Genomic DNA, 24,209 nt, shown 5'->3' on the forward strand with positions numbered 1-24,209 from the left:
GTGGCTGGGAGAGTTTCTAGGAGCGTCACTCTGGCCTGGACGTCCGTGACCGTATTGGTTAGGGACGACACCATAGCATGCAGTTGGCCTATAGCCGCTGAGATGGACTGGAGCGTAGCCTGAGGCGGGGTACTAGGCCCGGCCGTAGCTGGTGGGGTAGAGAGGAGCCTGAAAAGCTCTGCCTTCCTAGCCGTAGCGGGGAAGGGAATGCCCCTGCGTCTCAGCTCCGCCGTCAGCCTGGGGATAGTCCAACCCCTGAAGGACTGTACGCTGTCGCTCACTGAAGGCGGGTGAGGAGACAAGGGGGCGGTAAAGTCTTCGCTGCCGAGTTGGGACATGGCTCCAGGTGAATCGTGCCCTAGGAGTGATGTCCTATCTCTTTGGGGACGAAGGATGGATGACCGGAACCTATAGAGGGTGACATAAGTCAAGACTGTTTCTCTATTTTACCAAGCGAATCCACTTATTACTGAGCACTAAGGTGGGAGCGAACGTGTATACATATATATATATATATTGTCACAAGCCTTCACATACATATATATGTATGCCAGCATGGTTGCTGTCGCATATTCCACGCCTTCCCTTCTCTCCCCCTTTTTTTTTTCTTTTTTTACCTGGGAAGATAACGTCCAAGCTGGTGCAGGGTGGACCTACTGAACTTGACTGACCTGGAGAGAGAAACAACAGATGACAATTGGTGAGGAGCCTAACAAGTAAACTAAAGAGTGATGTAAACGGCTGGCTAACACAACCGAAATGCACCGTTTGAGTAGACATTTTTTCGCCACCACTCCTTTTTTTTTTTCCTTTTTTTTTTTTTATCACCGCCATTTATTTATCATCATCATTTTTTTTTTTTTCTTTTTTGCTGTCCCAATCCGACGTATCATTTGCGTAAAGGACGAAGTGTGAGATGATCCGTGTCCAATGCGGGAGCGTGAATAAGTGCTGTAATTGTGACCGTACAATAAGGCAACCTGTTGGAAAAAGTGAAATGTGGCCGTTCCCTCTGGGGCACGCCGAACCGAATCGATGCATCACGGATGCTACTGGATTCGAGTCGGAGCGCTGTAAGTGACAGTGAAATGAAGCATGATTGCCATGACAGAGGCACGAAATGGTCGCGTCGCAAGTGCGACTGACAACAAAGCGGACTCTGGAGCATGTACTGAAATGTGGGAAATAACCTGGGGCGAACCGGAACGAATCGGTGCATGTGTATGTGCGACTGGATTCGAACCGGAGCGCGGAGCGTGACAGTGAAATGAAATGAACAACTTCTGTCATGACAGAGGCCTGGATCGGCTGGCCACGAACTGCGACTGGAACCGACCGGTCTCTGGAGCATGCACTGAAATGAGGCTGAAAAATACCTGGGGCCGTCCGGACGAATCGATGCACAGGGATGCGACCGGATTCGAACTGAACGCACTACGTGACAATGAAATGTTTCCCATGATAGAGCTACGAATCGGAGAGGACGCAGCCTGCGACCGTCAACGAGTGGGCTCTAGAGCATGTACTGAAATGAGGCCAACGCAACTGGGACACGTCGATCGAACCCGTGCGTTTTGAGAAATGCGACTGGTTTTGATTCAGAACGTAATAGGTGACAGTGAAATGATTCCCATGACAGAGACCCGAACGATTAGCAATGAGCGGGCTCTGGAGCATGTACCGAAATGAGGCCGAGCAACTGGGGCACACCGGAACGAATCGGCGCATTTAAGGGAATGCGACTGGATTCGAATCGGGGCGCAGTGAGTGACAGAAATGAGTGAAATGATGAAATGACCTACGTGAGCCAGCTGTGGCAGAGGTACGAATCGTTGTGCCGTGTGATGCGACTGGCAACGATTTGTCTGTGGAACACGGTGATGAGGCAGATAACACAACAATTTACGAAAACAGTGCAGATTTTACTTCCAGCAATTCCTACTGAAATGAGGCCCGTGAAATGAAGGGCGCAGCGAAAATGGTGCGTTTTGAGTGATAAACGACCCGGTTTCGTAACGAACGACTTGAGATATTTCAAGTTTTACGATACTCAAAAATGAAATGTTTTAGTAAAGGAAGGTCAATCGAGACCCTTACCTGCGGCAGTCGAGCCAGAGACGTTGTACAAAACACGAACGGGAACGAAAACCACGAGACTTCTGGTAGAGAGAAGTTTCCGAACGGCAACAAAATTCGAGTAGTCGGCCTAGTGACGTAGTATTGCGCACAGGAAACCGACAAAGACCACAGGCAAGTGGGCTGGTCAAATACCCCCCGGGCTCCTCCCATAAATTCAGGCCACCATACTGGCCTTCTTACATATACATATACACATTTTTTTTCAGTGCCATTTTCGAAAGACAGACAAATACATTTTTTTTTTTTTTTGGTTCAAATTTTTTATTGTGTAGAAACATAAGAGTAAAGGTTACAGTCAGACATATTCAAGACTGAAGATACAGCGCATGACATCAGTTTAACGGGGATATAAATCAAAAACATAAACAAAGAAAGCATAACTTATTGGTCACAAAGCATACGTAACAGAGGATATTACATTAGCTCTCTTCAAGTTAGAACAAGGGGAATAATGAATACCGCTGAGTAAGAACTGGTATTGGGGGGAAAATCCCCCACCGAATTGCACCATAAACAGCAAAACTACTATGACGGGATATAAGAAAACATAAGAACAGTAAATTCGTCAGTACATAGGCCTTGTTCATGGGGCAAGAAGCACAAATAAATTGTATGTAGCCATGAGCTAAGGAAAAGAAAAAGAAAAAGAAAATAGTGACAAATACATTTTTGATCAGTGCTCTGGAGTTTATACTCCATCACAACTAAGGATGAGCCGGACACCCCCCCGGTTTGGTTCATATCAAAACATCCAAACAGGCAAAAAATTTGGAAGAACACATGAACACCATTAAAGTCAATGGGACACGAACATGAAAAATTTGAAAGTGCTAATTTTTTCAAGGCTTATATGCATGGTATTATTATAAAAAGTGTTTGGGGACCTGGGTCCTGCCCCAGGGGACATGTATCAATGCAAAAAAAGTTTTAAAACTAAATTTTTTTCTGGGAGCAGTCATTTTAACCACTTCCCTACCCACCCATAGTCATATGACGCCCGCAGATGGGATCTCCCATCCCATTCCCGACTGCCTAGGGGGTGCCTGCGTGCCGGCGGCAGCGCTCGGGTCCCGGTGCACGTGCCGGCGGCCCGCGATGTCTGCTGGGCACCCGCGATTGCCCGGGAACACAGCAGGACCGTGGATCTGTGTATGTAAACACACAGATCCACGTCCTGTCAGTGGAGAGGAGACCGATGGTGTGTTCTCAATACAGAAAAACACTGATCGGTCTCCTCCCCTTGTGAGTCCCCTGCCCCCACAGTTAGAATCACTCCCATAGGAAACATATTAACCCCTGCAGCGTCCCCTGGTGTTAACCCCTTCTCTGCCAGTCACATTTACACAGTAATCAGTGCAATTTTATAGCACCGATCACTGTGTAAATGTGAATGGTCCCAAAAATGTGTCAAAAGTGTCCGATATGTCCCTCACAATGCCACAGTCATGAAAAAAATCGCAGGTAGCTGCCATTACTAGTAAAAAAATGATATAAATATATCCCCTATTTTGAAGACGCTATAACTTTTGCAGAATAGCATGCCTGTAAAGTGGTGCAGTTTTTCCATGTTTAGAACAGTACCACAGCAAAATTACATTTCTAAATGAAAAAAGTAATTTAAAACTGATAGCAGCTGTAATGAATTGTCGTGTCTCAGTAATATAGATGAAACTCATTGAAAAAAACAACATAGGTTCCCCCCCTCAGTCTATTACCAGGCCCTATGGGTCTTGTATGAATATTAAGGGGAACCCCAAACCAAAAAATGACCCTTCAGGTCTGGTATGGAAATTAAGGGAAACCCTACAACAAAATTTTTTAAAAATGGGGTAGCCCCCCCCCCAAAATCCATACCAGACCAAGGGTCTGGTATGGATTTTAAGGGGAACCTTGCGGCAAAATTAAAAAAAATGGCATAGGGCCCCCCTCAAAATCCATACCAGACCCTTATCTGAGCACACAACGTGGCAGTCCGCAGGAAAAGAGGGGTGATAAGACAGTGCCCCTCCTGAACCATACCAGGCCGCATGCCCTCAACATGGGGGGGGGGTTCTTTGGAGTAGCCTCCCCAAGCACAATGTAATGATATCCCATGCAAACCACATGAATAGTGTATATGTACATTGCTGTTTGAATATATTTTTTATATTGAATAATTCATGTAAAATTAACATTTATTTGTTATTTTCTGCTCTTTTGTTAATTATAGACATAAAATGCTATGTTTAGAACCACTTACCTCTGAAGAAGAGGACCAATGTTGTAAATTTGAAATACGTTGAGCATCCTCGTCATACATAACACTTGGCAGAGCCCAGTGGTCTTTTGTATTCCATGCAAATTTGCATTTAAAACTGTATATGCATCCATTGGGATTTTGTCATATTTCTCCTATCTGTGTTTTTTTTACTTTTATAATAACTATGTTTAATCATTGAGGCGTTACCGCCTCTTAAAGCATCAATGATGTTCAACAAAAAATAAAGAAAATCATTGATGTTTTAGGGAGGATCTGAAACACAAAAAACTAGCTAGCATTGATATGATCTTTTCAAAAACTTTTTTTTTTTGAAAAGCCAAATTTGGAAGATGCACACAGTGTGTTAACATGTGCTATCTCCCATCATGGGTGATCAATGTACGTGTTTGTAGGTGCAACCCCTTCCTCGCTACTAAAGTGGCTGAGATAAAGGGGTTGCACCCCCCAAAACACGTACATTGATCCCCCATGATGGGAGATAGCACATGTTGACATTAGGCATGGGATCCGGAGGAAAATGCCCAGTTTGAATCACAATTTGTGTGCATCTTCCAAATTTGGCTTTTACAGTGGTGACACCCCATCTGATGAAAGCAGTATCAACACAGTTTGGACATACTCATGTCTGATATTGGCTTCACTTTCCAAACTTTGTAAGTTCCTGAGTTCTGTATGTTATGCTTTAAAACATACCTGTTTCATAAAAAACGACTAGTTTAATGTTACCAAAAATATTGTTATGTACACCAAATATGTTGGTTTGTTGTAAAACCCTTTGATAAATGAACATGTGAATGCAAAAATTTGTATTATCATCAACAATGTGTGGCTTTTTCTTTCAATGCACAAAAGCATTTTTTGTAGTAAAGTTGGTGTTTTCTGTGACAATGGGGGTTATTTACTAAAGGCAAATCCACTTTGCACTCTAAGTGCAGTTTCAAGTGCACTTTTGCAGTGCATAGTGGATTTGCCTTTAGTAAATAACACCCACAGTGCTTTTTTAATTTGCCCCAATCACGTCATTTTCATGACTCGACACATTTCTGTCATGGTGCTGATAATTAGGAATATTGTTGTCAGTAATAACATTACATACATTAACAACAAAAACAAGGTGTGTGTAGCAGACCCAAACCATAATAATACTATCTGAAGAAGAGACTGCTACCTCATCTCTCAAAGAAATTTGGTTTGCACTGTTGAAGAAAAAGGCCAAAAAAATCAAAATAAAAACCTAGGAGACAGCTAAAATAAATTTCCAATATAAATTTATTAAAAAAATGTCTCTCAGACATTGTCTGGCATATCAATGGCCCCCTAACCGCAAAGTACTCCATGTATCTGTTTCTGACCTTGCGGCGCTTTGGGGGGGTGGGGGGCAAGCCAGGAGGGCCAGCTTCAAGTATATAAAAAACAAGAGCAAGCAAATTTTTTTTGCCCAGTTTCAAGTGTCGTCAGTTTGGAAAGTTCTGGAAAGTTGGCCTCAGGCCCAACTGAGGCCACATAGTTTGGTGGGCGTGTGTGTTGTTTTTTTTAGATAATTGTGCAAAATGCAGCAGGAAAGCACTATATGGTTCAGTTTAAATTTTGCCATGTGGATTGGAGTTAAAAATAGGTGGAACCGGCTGGCCATTATCCCGAAAGTATTCTCCACTACTCTTCTGGCTCTGGCCAGCCAGTTATTAAAAACCCTCTGGTCCGGGGTGAGGGTCCTCATCAGGAATGGCCACATAAAATGGTCCCCTAGTGTATCCATGATGAAGACGAAGGGGAGTCCTTCCACATTCTCCTCTGGTGGTGGCAAGCCCAAGCTGCCACTCTGGAGACACCAGTAGAACTCTGTCTGGGCGATCACTCCACCACTGACATCCGGCCATTTTTGCCCACGTCCACATACAGGAACTCATAGGTAGCTGACACCACTGCCAACATCACTATACTATTATACCCCTTGTAATTATATTAGTAGGATCCTGAGGTGGGGGGTGGGATGATGTGGAAGTGTTTCCCATCAATTGCACCTCCACAACTGGGAAAGTCCCAACGGGTGGCAAAGTGGGAGGCCGCAGTCGGCCATTCCTGTGGCGTTGAAGTAAACTGTGGAGTCAAACAAGAAATTTTTTTTTGTAATTTTGCACATCAACATTGCAGGCAGTTTAGACACAGACATTTTTGGCCAACATAAGTATAACATTTTTTGAAATGAGTATTTAAAGACAAAAGTATATGGTCTCCTTATCAGATTCCTCACCCCCCCCCATCCCCCCATCCCTCCATCTGATGGCCCATTGCAAAAATTTAGGGGGGGAGATGTAGTATTGGACAGGTAACCCTCTCCACTTCATTGAGAGCTAAATGCATAAATAATGTGTGTTAGCTTTGGCCAGTCCCTCCTTACTTACACTAATGGCAGCCCACTGGACAGGTAAGACGTGTCATAATAACAAAAAATAAAAATACGCACTGAACAAATGGAAGCACATTTTTACATTCTGCTATTACCTATCAAGATAATAGTAGGAGAAACAAACTTTAAACAGTACCATCTGAAAGTATTCAGGCAGGCTCTTGCACTACATGCTTTGGTGAATTCATCCATAAATCTGACCACAAAAGAGGTAGGTATAGTGTGTATGGGGGCCTATGTAGATGGATTCCTACAACCACTGGTAGTGGAAGGCAAGTCATATCTGAAGGACAGCAGACAGCTCCTAAAGGAACTCCAAGACATCAACATAGAAGAAAAGGACATATTAGTAACAATTGACGTAAATTCTCTCTACACAAACATTAAACAGAAAGATGGACTAAATGGAGTAAAGTGGGCCCTCCATAATAGATCCAAACTAAAACAAGAACAGATTGATTATATACTTGAAGGACTAGAGCTGGCTATGTCCCACAACCACTTTTGGTACAAAGGTAAACACTATGTCCAAACTAAAGGAGTAGCAATGGGGGCTAAATACGCACCCAGCGTGGCTAAATACGCACCCAGCGTGGCAAACCTCTTCCTGGACCATTGGGAGGAAGAACAAATTTATGGAGTCACTAGAAAAAATATCAAGATGTACAAAAGGTACATAGATGATATTTTAATTATCTGGGGAGGCACCAACTTGGAACTACAGCAATTTTTAGAGGAGATAAATCAAAACATTTATGACATTACGTTCACAGGAAGTTGGGACAACCAGAGCGTAGACTATCTGGACTTACAGATTTTTAAAATGGATGGATCCTTGGGCACCAGAACCTTTTTTAAGGCCACGGATAGAAATGGCTACATTCCTACCTCAAGCTGCCATCACCCAAGATGGATTAGTAACATTCCTAGAGGACAACTTGTAAGACTATACAGGAATTGCACAAAAAAAGAAGATTTTAACAAACAGGCCGAGGTCATCATTAATAGGTTCATCAGTAAAGGATATAAAGAAACCCAACTAAGGGCTCTCAAAGATAATGTATTAAAAATGGACAGGAAACAATTGCTAGAGAGCAAAACAAATACCAAGAAGACTAGGAATATGGAAACCGCCTTCCTGACAGGTTTCAATAGGCAACACAAAGAGATAGAAAAGATTATCAAAAAACGGTGGCCTATTCTAAAAACAGATGACGTACTAAAACAAATCTTGCCCAATAATCCCTCTTTCATATACAAAAAAGCTCCCAACTTAAGAAACAATTTAGTGAAAAACACGATTGACCCCCCACGACAAATCAAAATCGCCGAACATCTTAAAGGCTTTTTTAAATGTGGCCAATGTCTTCCCTGCGTAAAAGTAAAAAGACCAGTAGAAAAATTACAAAATTTACTTCAACTACCAATGGGAGAGAATTCAACATTAAGGAACTCATTTCATGCAAAAGTACGCATGTTACGTACATTATAGAATGTCCTTGTCATAAACAATACGTGGGTAGAACCACAAGAGAATTGCATGTGAGAATTAAAGAACATATTAAGAATATCAGGAAAGGATATGACAAACATAGTGTCTCACGTCATTTTAGAGATTTTCACAATCAAGATCCTAAACAGATGATTTTTTATGCAATTGATAAAATCAAAGGACATTGGAGGGGAGAAGATATGACCAAGAAAATTTCCCAAAATGAAACCAGATGGATTTTTAATATGGAAACATTGCAACCAGATGGAATGAACATAGACTTGGACCTCAATTGCTTTTTAACCAATTTTTAACTGACTTCCGTCCTAACACATCGTGTGGAGATCGAATGCAACACAACCAATGAGGTCTTTAATGAAAAACGTATGTTCCATTATCCTAATGTCCCAAATACTTTAATTCTCCTACCCAACGCAAAAATAGTAACACTCCTATCTTTATTGTTAACCATATTCTATTCTACCATTTTAGTGTCCCCTTTTAGTGTCCCCTTTTTAACATAAAAGTTTTTTAACATATAAGTTTTTTAACATATAAGTTCTTTAATATACATGTTTTTAATATACACATTTTTTAATATATATGTTTTATATATTGATAGCTTTTTATATATATGCATATTTCATATATTCCATATATCCCTATTTACGTACATTTTGTACACATTCCCTTATTGAAACATTGCCATCACAACTGAGGATGAAAGAGATTTTTCCCTTCCTCTAAATGTATCAAGCATTCTAGTCCTTGGGCAACATAGCATATAGTCTAATATTTTAAAAGTAATATACCAAAGTCTGTCAAATATACATTTTCCATCCAAACATCTCTGGAACCCAACTAGCCTCCTTCACATTTGAGATGAAGTCTAACATAAATTTAATTTTAATTTTTATTTCAATTTAGGCATTACCGATTTAATTTACCTTCAGATTCCATAAGGCACATACACATAGACTGGTTCCCCTTTTAGTATTCCTCCTTCCTTCAAATTTGTCCTTTAATTTTCAGTCTTCTTTTTATGGATTTTTATGGTAATTTTTTAGATACTGTCAATACAACTTTAAATTTATTAAAAAAAATTTAATTTTAATTTTTATAAATATTGCCAAACTATTGTAATTTCATAAATACTGTCAAACTATTGTAATGGCTATATAATTTAGTTACATTATTTTTATTTTTGTTTTTATTTTTGCTCTATGGTTACATCAATTTATGTGTGTGCATAAAGGTGTTATAATAACATATATTCCACTTATGTAGGAATAGTGCCCAATCTGCGTCTAACAACATTGTACTAGCAGCAGGCACAATGATATACTGCCTGCTGGGCCGGCATAACAATAGGCTTAGCATTGACAATTCCCTCAGCCAACATGGCGGCCGGGCCGGCATAACAATAGGCTTAACATTGATAATTCCCTTAGCAAACATGGCGGCTGGGACCCCGCACATGCGCGATTGGTTACTATACCCTATAAAAGTGGAAAGGTGTATGAAGATGGCCGCTCCAGATGACGTCTGAATGACGAAACGCGTAGGGCGTGGCCAGATGCGTACACCTTCAGCACAAACGGCGTGTCAGCTGAGTGGATGTTCCGAACGCTTTTAATACAACACGTGTTTTTTTCGTACTAAATGTGAGTATTTTTAAGGTTGTTTCAAATAAACTGAGTTTCAAACATACTACACCATGGGCAGTCCTCTTTTCTATCACATGTAAACGAGGTACAACATCCCCACGGAAGAACGAGGGATCTCCCCAGCAGCACAGCAGAGACAGCCCAAGAAGCGACACAGTGGCTTATACTGTGGAGGCTGATCCACCCCGGACGGGGTCATATCTCTGGTGAGAGCAAAATCCATAAACGTTCACTGCAAACGTTCACTGCGAACGAATATCGAAGTCACTTTCTTCACTTACCTTTTTCACCATCAAATATTCGTTTCATGTTTAAATATTAATTTTAAACTTTATTCAATTGGACTTTCACATTTGACTTGTCACCGCAAGATTTTTTTACTTTGTACTTTCTGGACTTAATTTTTTAATTTTTAATTTTTTATTTTTTATTTCTTATCTTTATTTAATTTTCTATTTTTTCTATTTTCATATTGTGGCATTTTTGGCATGTTTTGAGTTTTGACACAGTGTGTTCACACCCACCATCCCACCAGTATTCACGTTTATATAATTTTGATTGTTCCCCTTGTGTCCATTCATTTGGTTGTGCTACAATCACAGTCACAAGCAACTTTAGTAGTTTTCACTATTGAGTATTAATTGATTCATGATAGTTTTACTAATTATTTATTTAAATATTTATCTATTCACCTTTACCTAATTTGAGTGGACCGTACAGTTTTATTGCATTTACTAACTAGCATGCTGGAAAATTTATATTCACTTTGCATTCACTATTTAATAAGGATTAACCCCCAGCACTTTATTATTATTTATTGATTTTACTATTGATTTTACTATTCAGTCCATCAAGGTTTCTCGCTGGTTTTAAAAAATATTAGCCAGCAAGCTGGAAAATTTGTACAATTTTATATTATATTATTTTATATTTTATATTTTTTAGTGAGTTTAATAAGGTATAGCGCCACATCTATTCTCCTTCTTTCACCTATTTTACTGTTCCATCCATTTGGATGGAAACACAATAGAGGCTGCTCTTACCTATATTACACTACATACTCTCTGTATAACAGATTCCATAGCGCACCCTATCCCTCTGTTTTAATAGTGTGTATGGGTTGGCAAAGTCAGCAGATAAAGGATTGCTATCAGCTGGATTAGCAGTTGGTGGGAGAGTGTGATGTCAAATGAGTTTGGGACACCAAAAAAAAGTGCTCTGCATGAATTTAAGGACACACATAACATTTTTACACATTTTAGGGGGTGTTTAGGGGAAAGCACTACTATGGAGCTGACAAAATACATTGCTAAGTGACTAGGCTAGGTGGGTGTGGGCCCAGGAGAGCATGCTGGTGAGCTTAGTGAAGGCAAGTATGCATGAAGGACAAAAAAATTAACTTTAAAAGCTTCCAGAATGCATGAGCACAAAGCGGCACAACATATTACAGCATATTCCAATCATGGTAATTAGGGAATAATACATTAGCAAATACATATAATGTGATGTTAAAGGAGAAAACGTACCTTAATATAGTCCTTCTGCAGGACCTGAATAATGGCAGAACAGGTCTCTGGAATAATGATCCCCAGAGCCTGGGGGGAGATGCCTGTGGAGAGCTTGAGGTCCTGAAGGCTTCTCCCAGTCGCCAAGTACCGCAACATGGCAACTAGCCTCTGCTCTGGAGTGATGGCTTGCTGCATGCAGGTATCCTGCCTGCTGATATAAGGGGTCAGCAAAGCCAACAGACGGTGAAAAACGGGGTCCGTCATCCTGAGATAATTCCTGAAATCATCAGGATTGTTCCCAAAATGTAAAAAAAATGGCGCGAAAGTTCCCCCAAAAAGCCATACCAGACCCTTATCCGAGCACGCAACCTGGCAGGCCAAAGGAAAAAAGGGGGGATGAGAGGGAGCCCCCCTCCTGAACCATACCAGGCCACATGCCCTCAACATGGAGAGCGTGCTTTGGGGTAGGTCCTCATCCCCACAACCCTTGCCCTGTGGTTGTGGGGGTCTTCGGGTGGGGGGCTTATCAGAATCTGGAAGCCCCCTTTAACAAGGGGACCCCAGATCCTGCCTCCCCCATGTGAAAATGTACCCCTACCATTTCACAAATTTTTTTTTTAAATGGTAAAAATTACATGACATGGTTTGGGACAAGTTCTTTATTAAAAAATAAAAAAATTAAATTGTCCCACAAAGTCGTCTTCTTCTCTTGCTCCGCCGATGGACCAAAAAAGAGAAAAAAAAAACTCGACTGACCTGCCTTCACGGGAGGCACCCGCCGTATGACGCGTCTTGACTTTGACAGTTCTTTTAGAACTGAGGGCTGGGCCACACTGTGACATTTCTGGGTGACCCTGCCCCCGACTGACGCACATGGACTTCTCAATGGCTTCCTCGAGGCGTCAGAGGGGGAGGGGACACCTGTTTATGTAACCGGGTGGCCCCGCCCCCTCTGAGCTTGAGAGATAACTGACTACCCATTCCAAAAAAGTCAAAAATAACTCAAATTAATTAAGACAAAGTGAACACCCCATGGGGAGACACTTATCGAAGAAATATTCACCTTGAAAGACAAAACGTAAAGAGTTGAAAGCCAAAGGATGTATCGGTAAATGAAAACAGATTTATATCCGCTTTTGCCAAAAGAGCAAAATTGCCAACTTTGGGAATCTTAAACAATGCGTCATCAAAGAATGAATATGATATAGAACACATATTAGGATCAGCTCCATCATTTAATGAGAAACCCTCAGGATAAAACAAATGAGGAATCTGTCTAAATGTGTTTGGTTCCTTCTTTGGAATGACACCTAGAGGTGAAACGTGGAAATTTGCAAAAGGAGGCATGGAAAAAGGGCCAGCAATTCTTCCCTCAATAATTTCTTTAAAAACCTTAACTCTAAGCCCCTGTACACACGGTCTGAGAATCTGTCGGAATGCGTCTTATCGGACCGTGTCGTCAGATAATCCGACTGTGTGTGGTATGCATCGGACTGATTCTGTCCGAATCTCCGTCCGACCCAATTTTCCAACATGTTGGAAATATTTCCGACCAACTGGGCCGGTCGGACGTAATCCGATCATGTGTATAGCATTTTGATCGGACCAAGTGCCACGCATGCTCAGATCAAATTCCTACATCAAAGCTATTGGCTACTAGCCTGAATGTAGTCCCATCGTAACTAAATTACGTTCTGAAAGATCTGATTTTTCGCCAACTTGGCCCGACCATGTATATGCAACAGTTTCGGACACAATCCGTCGGACTAAATCCGATGGGCAAAATCCAACGGATTTGGTTGGCAAAATCTCCGACCGTGTGTGCAGGGGCTAATGCTGCATACACATGATCAGAATTTCCGACAGGAAATGTTCGATGTGAGCTTGTTGTCAGAAAGTCTGACCGTGTGTATGCTCCATCTAACATTTACTGTTGGAATTTCCGCACACAAATGTTTGAGAGCAGGTTCTCAAATTTTCCGATAACAAAGGAAAGTCTGATCATGTGTACACAAGTCTGATGCACAAAAGTCCACGCATGCTCAGAATCAAGACAGAAGCAGTTGGTCTTGTAAAACAGCATTCGTAATGGAGATAGCACATTCTTCACGCAGCAAATTTTTTAATCTTTCAATGCAGCGCATTCTCTTCTTCTTTATAATGCTAGAATAATGAAGTTGCTTTGCTGTTGATATTCACACAGAGTTCTGACAAACGGATGTTTTATTATTTCTCGTGATCTCATGAATAATCTGTGTTCTTGTTGCATTTTTTTTTCTCAAGATCTCCAGAATAAGCTTTTTTTTATTTTTTATAGTGATCTCCTTTTTTATTTTAAAAATTTCTCCAGATCTCCAGAATACATTTTTTATAGTGATCTCCATAATATTTTTTTGTCATTATTATCTTGTATTTTTTTTTACCTCACCTTGGTTGGTGTTGTCCCTTGTTAATTTGACATTGTATTTTTGAAATATACCTGCCTACTCACAGTAAAACACATAGCCAAGTATTTGTCAAAACAAAAATTAAAAATATTTTTAGGGGCCCTAACAAAATAAAGAGGAATACAACACTGGAGAAACAGTTGGAATTGTTGAAGCCTTTGTACCCCAGGGCAGACATCAATTATTTGACAGGCCAAATTGGTAACCTGAGGAGTCCATTTAATAGGGAGCACAATACAGTCCAGGAATCCGAGAGATTGGGAGCAGCAGCAGATGACGTATATCTCCCGAGGCTGTGGTCTTACAACAGCCTGCGTCTTTTGGCAGACTGCACCAAACCCAGGCCATCACTCTCAACACTTCCTTCCACGCTTCCTTCCAGGCTACTGTCGTGGGTTTGGTGGCTGTGTTGTTGGAGGTGTTGTTGGAGGTGGTGTGTTGCTGGAGGAGGGGGAGGAGTAATGTGGTCCAACTCACACACACATGGCTTTTAGTTTTGAGTTGGCCCCCATCTCCTTGTTTAGGGCCTGAAGTATTACCTCCTCACAGATGATACATTGGCCCTCCTCCATTTGTTCCAGTTTACTGGCTGTCAGACAGCCATACAACTCGGGGCCACCAGGGGTTGTTGTGAGGACCGCAGTAGCCTGCCAGAAAAAAAACTGTCTCCTCCAGGTTCTTCGCCTTCCTGGTCCTTTTGTTGGAAGGTGGAGGGGAGGAACCTGGGATTGGGTCAGGCTACCACTTTCCACGGCCTCCTCCTGGCTGAGACTTTCCTATTTATGAAAATGGGACATAGTTTTCGTTTTTTGGTCATCAATCACACACAAATTTGAGCTCATGCCTGTTGCAAATTGAATGTTAACAAATAGAAAGGACTATCCTTCTGACCCCAGCATTTGTCATTCTTGTCCCAATCATATTTGGCTACTACTCTCTATTGATATGTAAACTACTTTGTTAAATCAGAAATTAGTGATCAATAATAGCATCTAGCCAGTTTCTTGTCAATTTTTGACAAGAAATATGTTCAACCATGCTATATCAAGCCACATCTTCTTCTTGGGTGGAAGGCCCTGGTTGGACTTCTGAAGCCTCATCTGATTTAGAAGGAAGTGTGTAAGGAAGTGTTGATAGCGATGGCCTGGGTTCACTCTGGTCTGACAAAAAATTGCAGTCTGTCGTAGTACCACAGCCTGGGTACATATATGTCATCTGCTGCTGCCCCTGATCTCATGGAATCCTGGACCTTCTTGCGGTCCCTATTATATGTGCTGCTCAGGCCACCAATTTTGGCCTTCAAATAGGAGATGTCTGCCGTGGGAGTCACAGGCTTCACTAATTCCAACAGTTGCTCCAGCGCAGCCTCTCTCTTTAGCTTGTTGGAGTATTCGCTGTTTTTGACTTGCCAGAGACATGGCAGCTCCCTGTACATGTCTATGAAGTTTGCCCAGGAAGTCAGGGTCAGTAAATTTATCCATTTTCTCTGCAAGACACATAGTTACATAGTTAGTCAGGTTGAAAAAAGACACAAGTCCATCCAGTTCAACCTTAAAAACAAATAAATAAAATAAAAAATAATCGTACAATCCAAATACCCAATTTTATGCCCACAATTGATCCAGAGGAAGGCGAAAAAAAACCCCAGCAGAGCATGCTCCAATTTGCTACAGCAGGGGAAAAAAATTCCTTCCTGATCCCCCAAGAGGCAATCGGATTTTCCCTGGATCAACTTTACCTATGTTAGTACCCAGTTATATTATGTACATTCAGGAAAGTATCCAGGCCTTTCTTAAAGCAATCTATTGAGCTGGCCAGAACCACCTCTGGCGGGAGTCTATTCCACATTTTCACAGCTCTAACTGTGAAGAAACCTTTCCATACTTGAAGATGAAATCTCTTTTCCTCTAGACGTAAAGAGTGCCCCCTTGTCCTCTGGGTTGACCGTACAGAGAACAACTCAACACCAAGTTCACTATATGGACCCCTAATATATTTGAACATGTTGATCATATCCCCCCTTATTCTCCTCTTCTCAAGAGTGAATAAATTCAGTTCCTCTAATCTTTCCTCATAGCTGAGTTCCTTCATGCCTCTTATCAGTTTGGTTGCCCTTCTCTGCACTTTCTCCAGTTCCCCGACACAACACAAGACAAACCCTAATGTCAGCCTAAACTCTCCTAATCTTGTCCCAATATAGGCCTCAATCTATAGGCAGTATAGGCCACTAACCACTGATGCCCCAAGTTAAAATTGTACCTTTTTTTGCACGATCAGCGCTTACACTACTCGTCCTCCGCTCACAGATCGTACGTACAACGTATGCGTGTTATGCTTTATATATACTGCGCATGCGTGAAACTCTGCCTCTGACCTTCTTTCAAGTGTATTCTCTGCCCCTTCTCTTTCAGCGCAGTGGAGAGAGCACATGGTGGAGAAGAGACAGCAGGTGCATGCAGAGAGCAGCAACGAGGAGGAAAGCCGGAGCAAGAAACATCCCGATCCAGGTGGAGATAATACCTCAAATATATCCTTTGTAGAGGTGGTGGAGATGGTGGACATCTTGAAGAGGGCCAACTATGATGGGAAGTATGGACCATGCAGCAACCCAAATGTGAGAAAGGCCAAGATAATGACTAAAGTTGTGAGAAGTCTGCACAGGAATTTTGGGGTACAACGATCCAAAGAGCATTTGAGAAAACGCTGGTCAGACCTGAAATTGAGGCAGCACAATCAGTACAGAAGGATCAAGAATGTGTGCAAAAAAGTAAGTATTTGTCATGTGTTCCTATTATTATTACTTTAGTGCTGCTCCGTGTGCTTTTTTTTACTGTTGTACAGTTTAAAATGGCAAGTTTCAGGTTCGTGGGCACAGTAATCATTCGTAATAAACATTGCCCATTAATACAATGTTTTTTGAAGATGTAGGTTAACTACATTTATTCATGCCTATTTGTATTAAAAGACGTTTAGTACATTGTTGTCTAGATGGGTTTGTAACTAGAATGAAATGCAAACTTGATTCAGTGTAAGGAGAGGACACTCAGCAGCTGTTTATACATCTGGATGCAGGAGCACTAGATTCCAGCTTTGGAAAGGGAAACAAACATGTTTTCAGCTTTGGCCAAAACAGACAATTGTAAGACACTTCCAAGCAATATTTCATATTACTATTTCTTGCCTCGAATATCTGTGTGCTAAGTATACCTTTTTTGTATTCACATAGGTTAGAAAAGAATCGGGACATCAGGAACCCCACTACTCATGAAGAAGGAGAAATCCCCACACACCATGAAGAAGATGTGGAGGGAGAGGTTCAAGAAGTGGGCGAAAAAGTGACCACAACAGGTCAGTGTCTGAGACCACAGCTTCAGGTAATAGATGTATGCCTGCATATTTATAATACATGGTGCGTTTTTTTATTTTTTAGGTGATGTGGATGTTGTGGAAGAAGAAACTAATTTCAACAGTGCAAGTGCACAGATCCTCATCGGTGAGATCTTGGTGTGCAATTAGGACTTAGAGAGGGTCAAACAAAATATCACTGATGTCCAAAAAAAATGAACAACATCATTGATGTTTTAGGCAGAATCTAAAACCAACAAAAATTGAAAATTTGCTTGTTGTGTTTTTTCTTTTTGCTAAAGTTTTAAAGTAATTTGAAAGCCAAATTTTGAAGATGCACACAGTGTGTCAACATGTGCTATCTGCCATATGGGTGAAACCCCTTCCTCCAAACTAAAGTAGATGAGAGGAAGGTGTTGCACCCCCGAAACACGTCCATTGATCCCCCATGATGTGAGCTAGCACAGGTGGACATTAGGCATGGGATCAGAAGGGAAATCCACATTTCGACTCCCAATTTGTGTGTATTTTCAAAATTTGGCTTTTACAAGGGTGACATCACCCCATCTGATGAAGGCAAGATCAACACAGTTTTGACATACTAATGTCTCATATGGCCTTCACTTTATCAAAGTTGAACTTTCTAAGTTCCTGAGTTGTGTATGTTATGGTTTAAAACATGCCTGTTTAGCCAAAAAATATGCTGTATCTACTGTCAAACATAAATGTTACAAAACCAAAGATGTTGGTTTGTTAAAAAAATATTTTATTATAACATACATGTGAATGTGCTTGTACTCAACAAAGTGTGGCTTCTTCTTTCAATGCCCAATACCAGTTTTTGGAGTAGGTTGGTGTAGTTACAGTGACAATGGAGGTATTTACTAAAGGCACATCCACTTTGCCCTCCAGCCGGTAATTAAAAACCCTCTGGTCCAGGGTGAGGGTCCTCATCAGAAATGTCCACAGAAGATGGTCCCCCTGTGCAAATGCTTCATCCGATCAGAAGACGAATGGAAATCCACCACATTATCTTCCGGAGGTGGCAACTTCAAGCTGCCATTCTGGAGCCACTTGTAAAACTCTGTCTGGTAGATGACTCCACCATCTGACATTCAGCCATTTTTCCCCACCTCCAAATACAAAAACTCGTACGTTGCCGAAACCACCGCCAACAACACTATACTACTATACCCCTTATAATTATAATAGTATGACCCCGAGTTGGGGGGTGGGACGATGTGGACATGTTTCTCATCCCACTGCTGGGCAAGCTGGGAGGCCACAGTCTGCCATTTCTGTGGGTTTGAAGGAAACTGTGGAACCAAACAAGAAAAAAAAAATTGTACTTTTGCACATAACATTGCAAGCAGATTAGACACAAACATTCTTGGCCAACATAAGTATAACATTTATTGAAATTAGTATTTAAAGACAAAAGTATAATAAGGTCCACTTTTCATATTCCTCACCCCCTCTGATGGCCCATTGTAAAAACAATTTGGGGTGGGGGAGATGAATGCATAAATAATGTGGATTACTTTGGCCAGACCCTCCTTACTCACACTATTGGTAGCCCACTGGACAGGAGTGTCATAATACAAAAATATGAATACACACTGTACAAATTGAAGCACATTTTTACATTCTGCAATTACCTATCAAGATAATAGGAGATAAAAACTTTAAAAAGTACAATTTGAAAGTATTCAGGCAGGCTCTTGCACTACATTGATGAATTCATCCATATATATGACCATAAAAGAGGTAGGTATAGTGTGTATGGGTTTGGCAAAGTCAGCAGATATAGTATTGTATCAGCTGACTTAGCAGTTGGGGGGACGGGAAGGTAAAAAATGAGTTTGGGCTCCCAAAAAAAACCTCTTGCACTTGCCTGAATTTAAGGCCAACAATAACATTTGGACACATTTTAGGGGTGTTTAGGGTAAGCACTAAAATGTTGTTGACAAAATACATTGTTAAGTAACTAGGCTAGGTGTGTATGGGCCCAGTGTAGCATGCTGGGGAGGTTAGTGAAGGCAGATATGCATGAAGGACAAAAAAGAGAAATAAAAGCTTCCAGCATGCATGAGGACAAAGAGGACATTCACAGCATATTACAATCATGGCAATTAGGGAATGATGAAATGAATACAATACATTAGCAAACATTAAATGCATAGAATATGATGTTAAAGGAGAAAACTTACCTTAATATAGTCCTTCTGCAAAACCTGAACAATGGCATCACAGGTCTCTGGAATAATGATTCCCAGAGCCTGGGGGGAGATTCCAGTCATAAGCTTGATATCCTGGAGACTTCTCCCTGTCGCCAAGTACTGCAAGATGGCGACAAGCCTCTGCTCGGGAGTGATGGCTTGCTGCATGCAGGTGTCCTGCTTTGTAATATAAGGGGACAGCAAAGAGACGGTGAAACAGCCCTGCAGATTGGACTCCCCTTCTGAAGGGACAATCAATCAAAGTGCAGTCAGATGGGGGGGAGTGGCTGGATGAGAGTGGTGTGCGGCATGTGAGTGAGCGAGCCGCCGCCACGCTGTCTCTCCAACGATTAATGTGCAGGCTGCTGATGGATGCTGAGTAGGCGGTGGGGAGAGCGCGGCGGGAGAGGAGCCTGTTGGAAGAGCCTCGGGAAGTGCCGAAGTTTTCCGAAGTTTTCCGGAAGCCGCCGAGGTTGGCTGAGGCCGGCCGTGGCTATCCGAGACGGCGGGTGTAGCAGCGGAGACGCCGGTGTCAGTGTGGAGAGTGGCGGTTGTGGTGCACTCCTGAGGCAGCCCGTGTGGGAAGCTGAAGGCTGGGGGAAGCCCCCCCGGGTGAGCCTGGGGAAGCACTGACAGTTATTGCACCTGGTGTCTCTGGCGCCCGGTATCCTGCTATTTTCCTCCTATCTGGTTGGAACGAAACGGATCTGAATAACGTGGACTGAGTATATGGGAGACGGCCGGGTTAAAACAGCAACATACAGGCCAGCTCTTCCTTGCCTTATTATCTGTTTTAAACAGTTTGACACCGAGGATATTAAGATCATAGCATATACTGAACTGAACTGAACCATATATATTTTATTAAGCCAAGTGCTGCAGATATCTGGAACTTAAACTCTCTTTATATTGTATTAAGCAGCACTTTCTTATTGATTTGCTTCTTTTTTTTCCCTAAGTGACTCACAAAGATCTTGCTGGATGATCTAGTTGAAAATTGTAAAATCACAGCCGTATATATTGCTATTAAATACCAGCACACAGCAGCCTGTGAAAAAAGAAAAAAAAAAGGAAAACATTTTTTTCAGCATTGAATCACTATTAATCTTGATAACCTTAATATTAGGAATTTTTTTGGGAGGGGAAACTATCGCATGTGATATTCCGTGTTTCTTTTTTCCCATTTACCCCTCTCCTCCTTCTGGAATCTGGAGTTTTTTTTTTTTTTTCTCAACATAATCCGATATTGAGTTAATATGTCAAAGCGACGAGGAGAGGAACAGGTGCAACAGGAGGGTATGGGGTCACAACAACTTCGCTCTTCCAAAGAAAAAAGTAACCAGACAGCAGTGGCAGCTGCAGCAAAATTAGAGCGGTATGTCCATACCCCTGGTCAAACACCAACAAAGGGGGGACAGACGGTGCAAACAAAAATACATCAGGGGGCCTCCGCAGATAGAAAAAGCCAAGGCCAATCATCTACAATGGCCTTGGTAGTATCTGGACATAAGAGTAAAAGCAATAAGAGCCAGGGGGATATCCAATGCGATTTGGAGTCTGCCGTGAGTATTAGTCCCCCTGTGGAGGAGGCCCCAACACTGAAGGATGTTTTACAAGCGGTAAATGCATGTAAATTTTCTTTGGGAGAACTGGCTGCCCAGCTAACTGGAATGAAGGAGGAAATGTCACTAGTTCGACAAGATATTCAAAAAGCAGTTGAAAGAACAACGGTGTTGGAAACAAGAATAAGTCAATTAGAAGATGATGTACACCCAATACAATCGGAGGTTAAGAGCATGAGAAAGCAACTGGATAGCTATGCTATTAAATTGGATGAAATAGAAAATAGATCCCGCAGGGATAACATCAGGATGATGGGGCTACCTGAGAAAAGTGAAGGTCTTGATGCCATAAAATTCCTGGAAACCTGGTTTATAGAACTCTTTGGAAAAGAAAGCGATAGAACAGGCCCATCGGGTTCCTTTTAGAGCCCGCCTCCTGGAGGTCGTCCTAGACCCATGCTGCTGAAGTTCTTTAACTACAAAGATAAAGTGACATTGATGCGCAAGGCGAGGGAGATGGGGAACATCTCCTATAAAGGCACAAAGATCTCACTTTACCCAGACTATTCTCTTGAACTGCAGAGACGTAGGGCGGAATTCCGTGTAATTAAATCTACCCTGCAGCTACATAAAGTAACATATGCACTTTTATATCCAGCAAGACTGAGTGTGATGGCCCCGGGTGGGACTCAGATTTTTGATTCCACAGCTGGGGCATTACAATGGTTGGAAGCTAATAAGGAGACCCTACAGAGAAGCCATGGGGAAGGTGAGTGGTTGGAGGGGGGTGGAAGGGAAAGTTGTACAAAAAATTTCACGTGAAGGTAAAAATTGAATACTGCACGATAAATGAACAGGAGAATAAGATAAATAATAGCAAGCACTCTGATAAGGCAATATATATAATGGTTAAAATTAATTCACAAGTAAATAAAGTACGGAAAAAATCAACGGGAGGTGAAATATGTATGGGAGCACTCTTGAATATGGGGGTACCTGTAGGGTCTGTATACCATAAGTATTATGTATATTTGCTCTATGTATTTGTGCTGTTTTTTCTCTTTTTGCCTTGCTGGTTCTCTTTTTTCGCTATGACAGATGGCACAGGTTAAAACTCTTAATATTGGGTCCTGGAATGTGAGGGGTCTGGGTAGTACGATTAAAAAGGCGACAGTTTTTGCTATGTTAACAAATATGTCTAAATTACAATTCAAAAATAGGAAATATCAACAGCAGTACCATTCAGTATATACCTCTTATTCAAGAGGGGTGAGCGTGATAATAAAAGATTGGGTGAGTTTCTCCTGCAGACAGGTCAGTATTGATGAATTGGGTCGATATGTTTTTTTGTATGGTGCATTGGAGGGTAGATGTTGTATTTTGGCAAATATATACATACCACAACCGTTTAAAATAGAGGTAGTGTATAAATTAATGGAATTCATTGGGGACAAAGAAGACGTCCCGGTTATAGCGTTGGGAGACTTCAATGAAGTTCTTGATGAAGAGATCGATAGGCTCCCCCCTAGGGTGCGGCCCAGGAATTTGGGTGAAACTAGGTTGTGTTGCTTCTTGAAGGAAATAGGGTTAATGGATCTGTGGCGAGAGAGAAATCTGAAGTTAAACAATATTCTTGCTTTTCAGGATCCTACGCTACCCTTTCTAGAATAGATCTGGTCCTAGGAAATGTAGAAATGGCACAAAATATAAGGGACATAGTATACATGCCCAGAGGGAACTCAGACCACTCATTGTTAAGGGTGGTATTAAACACGGAGGAGAAGAGAACTCAAGCGGGTTGGAAGATTAGCCCATTTTGGTTTGAACTAATAAAGGATGTAGAGGAGGTCACGTCAAAACTACAAGAGTTCATAAGTTTCAATATGGGTACCACCCCAACTAGTGTAACATGGGATGCTTTAAAGGCTTTCCTTAGGGGCATCCTGATCCAGCAGGTAGCAAGAATTAAGCGAAAATCTAGGATGTGGGAGGAGAGTATTAGGAAGGAACTGATAGAGGCTGAAAATAATTATGTAAAAGATCCAACCCCAGAAAATCAAAAAATATGGTTAAATAAACAACAAGGGTATAAGATAGCAATAAAAAAAAAAAAAAAGAAGAGAGTAAACGAACATTTCAGAAACAGCACTACTTTGGGGAAGGGGAGGGGGTGGGCAGAATGCTGGCTCAGCTGGTAAAAACAAATTCCCCTCCGTCTGTCATCTCTAGCATTAGAACTCTGAATGGGGCACTATCCCTAAGAGGGGAGGAGATAGTAGAAACCTTTGGGGATTATTATAGAGAATTGTACCGTTCACAAGGAGTGGGGGAGGAAGGGGAAATGGATAGTTATTTGGAGGGATTGGATATGGTGACTCTCACTCATGAGGAGAGGGAAGAATTAGATGCCCCGATAACCCTTGGTGAGCTACAACAAGCAGTGGTCGGGATGGCTAATCAAAAGGCCCCAGGACCTGACGGACTCCCGGTAGAGACATATAAATATTATGGAGAGACGCTGCTTCCAGAGTTGTATAAGACATTAAGAGGTGCAGTGGAGAAGGGGAAACTGCTCGTCTCGATGACATAAGCAATTATTATTGTGATTCCCAAAGCAGAAAAGGGCCCATTAGAGGTGGCCTCATACAGGCCAATGTCGTTATTGAACTCAGATGAAATTTTTTTAGCCAAGGTACTATCAAATAGGCTGAATCAATTTATTACAAAGTTAGTACATCCAGATCAAACTGGATTCATTCTGGGAAGATCTACCAGCATGAACATTAGAAGGACTTTTTTAAATATGCAGACACCGTCAGAGAACATGGGGGCAAGAGCCATAATGTCATTGGATGTAACTAAGGCTTTTGACAGCCTAGAGTGGAAGTTTCTCTGGCGTGTGCTGGAGAAAATAGGATTTGGCCCCTCCTTTACTGGATGGATCAAAATGATGTACAATGCCCCTAGTGCCAGGGTAAGGGTCAATAACAAGTATTCTGAAAAGATTGAAATGAGCAGAGGGACAAGGCAAGGTTGCCCATTGTCTCCTCTGCTCTTTGCACTTGCTATGGAGCCATTGGCAATAGCTATTAGGTCAAACCCGGGGATAAAAGGATTCCAAAGGAAGGGGGAGAGACAGGAAAAGATCGCTTTATATGCGGAT

The sequence above is a fragment of the Lithobates pipiens genome, unplaced genomic scaffold (assembly GCF_037356315.1).
Source record: "Lithobates pipiens isolate NorthernLeopardFrog02 unplaced genomic scaffold, aLitPip1_a1.2 Scaffold_28, whole genome shotgun sequence".
NCBI classification, from domain to species: Eukaryota; Metazoa; Chordata; class Amphibia; order Anura; family Ranidae; genus Lithobates; species Lithobates pipiens.